The following is a 6,000-nucleotide window of genomic DNA, read 5'->3' as shown; positions in this document are numbered from 1 at the left end:
ATTAAAAGTCAGCTGAACGGCCTCTCATTTTCTTCAGAACTATTGGGTCTGTAGCAGAGAGAGTACTGTGTAAGTTCGCTAAGGGCTACTGTAACAAAATATCATAAACTGGGTGACTTAAACAACAGAAATTTATTGTGTCACAGTTCTGGAGACTAGAAGTGTCTGTAATCAAGGTATCGGCAAGGTGGGTTCCTTCTAAGGGTTGTAAGAGAGAATCTGTTCCATGCCTCTCTCCTAGCTTCTGGTGGTGTGTTGGCAACATTTGGCGTATAGAAGCATCACCTCAGTCTCCGCCTTCATCTTCATGTGGTGTTCTCCCAGTGTGTGTATCTGTGTCCAAATTTTCTTCTTTTATAAGGACACTAGTTATATTGAGTTAAGGCCCATATTAACTTGATTACCTCTGTAAAGACCCAAATAAGGTCACACTGAGGTACTGAGGTGCATATGGGGACATAATTTAACTCTTAACAGGTACCAAGTCCTTGGGAATATGATTGTTTTCTCTCTCAGCATCCCTTTCCACATGTGCAGAATGGGAGACTGAACTAGATAGATAAACCCTGAGGCCTCATTTATAATAAATTCATTCATTCATTTAACAAATAGTAATTGAGTGCATACTATGTGCCAGACACTGGAATTTGTGCTCAGTAAGCAGAGTTCTCTCAATGGTTTGTGCCCTTCCTGCTGAGCGAGACATAGTGAAGTGTCCATGACATATCTGTGGTCGGCATCTTCAATGCAACTTGTGTCATTCGATTGGGAATCTGCCTCATCAGCTGTTTGAATATTGGTTTCACAATCTGAAGAATAGACCTGTGGTTGCCAAGTTTAAATCTTAGGCATAATCTGGTTATGAAATCAATTTGGAAACATTTTGAGTGAGCTGCATTGCTCAGTCATTCTCCAATCCCATGTTTCTGGCTTCAGGAGGTGCTGGCACCATCTATTTGTAAAGGAAGTCGTAGCACACACCTCCTAAGAGCTATGTTGTTGAGAACTGAGCCTCTTTCTATAGGCACATAACATAGCCAGGTATCCACAGACAGAGACCTAGGATTGGGCACCTCCTGGGGTGGTGGGTGAGCCAGGCTCCCTGGGATTATTCCCTGGGCCTTGCCTCTTCCCTCATTGAGACCACCAGAACTTGTTCATAGTTTAAAAAGTCCCCATAGAGCCAGTGTTCACTATGTTCTCTGGGGTCTGTGCTATGCACCTTGAATGCTTTATCTCATTTAATTTTTGCTACAGTCTTGTGAGGTCAGAACTATTACTGTGACCATTATGAGAAACTCAGTTGCTACGTCTTGAACCAACTTGCCTGAGGTCTGGTAGTTAGGAAGGGGCAGAGCAGGCTCTCAAATGCAGGTCTGTCTGACCCTAACGTGGGGTTTTTTACCTTCTGCTCTCTTGCCATCTCTTAACACATGGATCTGATCACGTCAGTCTCTTGCTAAAAACCGTTTATAGCTCCCTGTTGCCTACAGTGATGGCATCTTACCAGAGATAGGAGAACACTGTGATGCTGAATGTAAAATTTTGTATTTGTGTGTGTGTTTGTGTATGTGAGTGTATTTTCTGGGGAGAGGATTCAGATCTTGGCCAGATTCTCAAAGGGTCCCTGACTTCACAGACTAAAGTACACATGCCTTAGAGAGTCAGTCAAGAGTCATCACTATCAGAGCTTCTGATTTCTCACTGGGGTTATTTCCTTCCACTTCTTGTTCAGATCTGTTGTTCTGAACTTCTAACAGCTTTCTGGAAGGTTCCTTGCACTCTCACACCTTCAGGTCTGTGTTCATGTGGTTTCCTCTCTTGGTACTGCCTGCTATCCTCTTCCTCACCAGAGAAATTCCAGCTCATCCTTCAAAGTTTAGCTTGGATGCCACTTACATGAAACTATCCTCAATCCGCCCCCTGCTTTGGGCTTGTGTGAGTTTTATTCCCACTATGTATATAGAACTCATGACATTGACTGGGGGCTAACATGGTTTTTGAGCCATTGGAGAGCCCAGCGTCCTCTTCATTCTGTACTGCCTGGTAGAGGGCCTGGCCCAGGGTGAACATGCAGGAATCATCTGTTGGAGTTTAGAAATCAATAAGAGTCGTTTAACTTTATCTGGGTCCCATAATCTAAGGGACACATTTTTAGACTCTAGCCTTGGAGAGCAGGACTAACTCCCATCTTTTAGGCTATGTGTGTTCTCCCAGATCTCACTTTCCTGGAATGTTTGATTTGGGGAAACAAATTTGTGAAATAATAAGCCCTGTTATGCTTCTACTGGACAGAATAGAAAGAAAGCTGGACAAACTGGGAGCAGCCTCTGTGTAGTGACTGGTAGTTTTCAGAGTCACAGTGGTCAGATTTAATAGTGAGGACTTGCTCCATTCATCTCTCTGTTGCCTGCCATCTAACCATTCATCCACTCCGTGAAATGTCTTCCTTATTAAGATTTTCTTTCTTTCCCCTTTCTCTCCTCTTCTCTTCCCTTGTCCTGCCTTGCTTCACCTTCCCTTCTGTTCTCTTTCCTTTACATATTCGTAACCAAACTGTTTAGACTTGAATCTTGGTTCAGACGTTTACTAAATCTAAACCTCAGTTTCTTCATCTGTAAAATGGGGGATAATAATAATATCTCATTAGAGGATGTTATAAGGAGTTAATTAAATGAGTTAATATATGTGAAACTCTCAAAATTGTGTTCAGTCAACCTTAATGACTCTTGGTTTTCTCAACGACATCTTTGTTTTTCTTAAAAACTTGCTTTTCTCTTGCTGTCTATCTCCTCTTTCACTCTCGCATGCTCCCTCCCTCCCTTCCTCCCTCTCTCTCTCTCTCTCTCTCTCTCTCTCTGAGTCTCATTTACTCAGTCCCTTTTTCTCAATCTCAGTCTTTCTCTCTCTTCCCCTCCTTCTGGGACCCAGTTCTAGGAGTTCACAGGCCTCTGTCTTCCCCTGCCTGACTTACTACATGGGAGGCTGGTGCTGGGCAGGCAGGAGGGTCTCAAGCACCTGCTCTGGGCCTGTGAGGCCTACAGTCTTCCCTAGGAGACCCAAGTACTCAGAGCCTTTAGGAGCTGCCTGGGCCTTTGTGTTATCTCCACCTTGGCCTAATGATTCTTTTCCCCAGAACCCCTGAGCAGCCCTGCTGTGAGCTCAGCCTAGGGGCTCCTGCACTGGGCAGCAGTGGGTGGGTGGTTGGCTGGGGGACCCTTCCTCCCCTTCCTTCCTCTCCTGCACAAGGTGAGGGAGACCATAAACCTTTCATTCGTGCTTCATCTTAGAAGCTTCTGTACACTGAGGGTAAGAGTAAGTTTTCTTGGGTCCTCTCTCTTCATACCTGAGCCACGAGTAAGGCTTATACCAATTTTTGGCTTACTCTGTTAAGCCAGAGGAGGTTCCTGCTGGCACACAAGATGGAGAGCAGAAAGCCCCCTTCCGTCAACTGCTGCTCACTGGTGGCCTCACCGTGGAGGCTCTGTCAGCTCTTCCACCTCCTCTTCTTTTATCAGGGCCCTCCTGTAGCCACTGAGCGTCTTTACTTTCATTATATATGAAAGCTCCCACTTTAATAGATCATGTTATTCATATAAGAAAGTGCATGAGCAAAACCCAAACAATACATCCACGTATTCAGAGGGGATTTTATTCCTTGAGAGCTGAAAAATGATATGAAATCTCTGTTTTTACCTTGTTTTTGGATAATGTAATTTCAGCATGAAGAATATGTTTTTAATGTTTTATTCTTCTTCCTAAGTAAATATACAGTCTGGCTTAAGTCCATCAAGTGTCCAAATGAAACAAAAATCTGCCACTAAGTTTTTCCAGTTGAACAAAATCTCTGTGATCTGAGCTGCTAATTGTTAGTGTCAGCTGGTTGATGTTCCTGTTTTCCAGGAAGGCTGGGTAGGGGGCAGCACTTCACTGTGTCCTCCCCATTCCCACCCCACTAGTCTCATTTCTAATTTTGCCCTTGGGGCAGCTCCTAGGAGGCCTGTCTCTCCTGCATTTCTTTCTCAGCCTTTTCTGTACAGAGTCCTCTAGCACAGAGGGAGGTGCTTCCAGAGAGATTTGACTTCCCTGAAGGAAGCTCTACTCCACAGCCCACTAGGTGGGGAACTGGCTTTTAGAGTTAGGGTCCTGCTTGCAGAATTTTTGCGGACATGCAGGTTATTGAGTGGGGGGACCCTTTCCTAGCCTGGGGGGCAGGTTGCAGGCTGGTTCAGGGGTTCCTAGGACACAGAGGGCTCTGGGCAACCTCTCAGGCTAGTTGGGATTTATTCCTTTCCTTATTCATTCAGCAGATATTAAGTGAGTTCCAGGTACCATGCTGAGCCCTGGGGAAACCAGAGTGAATGGGACGTTGGCTCATTCTCAAGGGGCACAGATTCAGGTAAGAGAAACAAAAATGTGTTTCTGTCATTTTTTTCATCCAGCATAACTCCAGTGCCTGCTAAATATTTGTTCTGGGTTAGCCTGCTCATGTTAATGACATGATATGACTCGACTTGCATATCTGTCAGGAATAAGCATTTGCTTCTCATTCCCTCATGGGTTTCTCATCAAATGTGGCCACAAATTCCCATTGCTCCCCAGAGAAGAATTTAAATTCTGCAAGAGCAAAAACTGTGTCAGTTTTATTTACAACTATACACCCAGTATCTAGTAGCAAGTTTATTAAAGGATAGATACTCAGTAACTATTTGTTGAATAAATGAATGAAAGGGAAGGTGAACGGAAGATGGTCTACAGCAGCGTTTCTCAAACTTTAACATAAGAATCATGTGAAGAGCTTGTTAAAATATAGATTCCCACCCCAAAGACTCTGATCCAGTAGGTCTGGGGTGGAGCCTGAGTCTTTACTTTCTAAGCTCCCCGGTGATGCTGATACTGCTGGTGTAAGGGCCACACTTTGTGCAGTGAGGGCATATGGAGTCTTCTTCCCTCTCACAGATCAATGACAAGACGTGACACTGGATCCTGGGTTTGGCCCTCCCCACCTTCTTAGCAGGGGCCCCAGGCTGTCATACAGGATCATTCCAAGCATTTGGGATTCTGTACAGGTGTATGATAACATAGCCATGATGCAGGTGTTTGAGCCAACCAGTGGAATTATGAATGTGAGCCTTCAGTCGTCAGCTCATTAAGTGAAATACAGGGCTATGAAAACATCTCTGCTTGTGAAACCCTTTTGTCTCTCATGAGGATCATGGTCCCATCTTATGTGATCAGCTTCTTCAAGGAGAAGGACCTGCTCTTGCGGCAGTTTGGGTTTTTACTTATTCCTCATCACTGTGTATTCGTGCTGAGTAAGTTCTAATTGTCTTTGACGCCCCTCACCCACCCCAGGGCTGTCAAATGGGGTTTACTAACCTCTCTCTCCAAACCGTTGAAGGATGCACTGACTAGGCAAGGGGCAGCTCTCAACCCACCCTCCCTGAAGTTCTGAATGAGAGATCCGACTCAATCTCAGTGAGACTCTGTGATCTCGTCCCTTTCCACAAATCTTTGGAGGCTGGTGTCCCTGACCAGACTTACTGCAGACTTCACCCCTCAGACGTACATCTGCAGTCACTGTCGAAAGCTATCTGTCATCTGTTAGATGAAATAAGCACCGTGGTGACGGGGAAAGCGTTTTGGAGTCTTTCAGGATCCCTTTGGGTGTTTCCTCCCCCATGACCTGGGCTGGGTTAAGTGCCTCACCGCTGAGCACATGCAGCCCCAGCACTTCTCTGCCCTTCTGCCATAGCACACGTTATGAAACCGCCAGGCCACGTGCCTGCCTCCTTCATTGGATTTGGAGTTCCTTGAGCACAAGGATTGTCTCGTTTCCTCCTTAGCCGAGGAGCCCAGACCAGGGCTTGCTGCGTGGTGGCCACTCACTGATGGTTATTGAGCCCATGAGGAATCATGTTCACATACTAGCTGGGCTGCTTGCTTATTGTGTGATCTGTTAGTCACTTCTTGGAGCCTCACTTTCTTTTTCTGAAAAAT

At 45.4% G+C, this 6,000-nt stretch overlaps 1 long non-coding RNA gene across 1 annotated transcript in view; it reads left to right on the top strand.

The window, feature by feature from the left end:
* Positions 1-4,192: 4,192 nt before the first annotated feature.
* The window catches only part of LOC117312658 (uncharacterized), a 454,876-nt gene continuing 453,068 nt past the window's right edge, over positions 4,193-6,000 (top strand). Inside the window, exon 1 of the long non-coding RNA XR_012332622.1 lies at positions 4,193-4,399. This is a non-coding gene — a long non-coding RNA (uncharacterized lncRNA). The remainder of the gene's footprint in view (positions 4,400-6,000) is intronic.

The sequence above is a fragment of the Tursiops truncatus genome, chromosome 6 (assembly GCF_011762595.2).
Source record: "Tursiops truncatus isolate mTurTru1 chromosome 6, mTurTru1.mat.Y, whole genome shotgun sequence".
Lineage (NCBI taxonomy): Eukaryota > Metazoa > Chordata > Mammalia > Artiodactyla > Delphinidae > Tursiops > Tursiops truncatus.
This window is presented reverse-complemented; position numbering and strand designations above follow the sequence as displayed.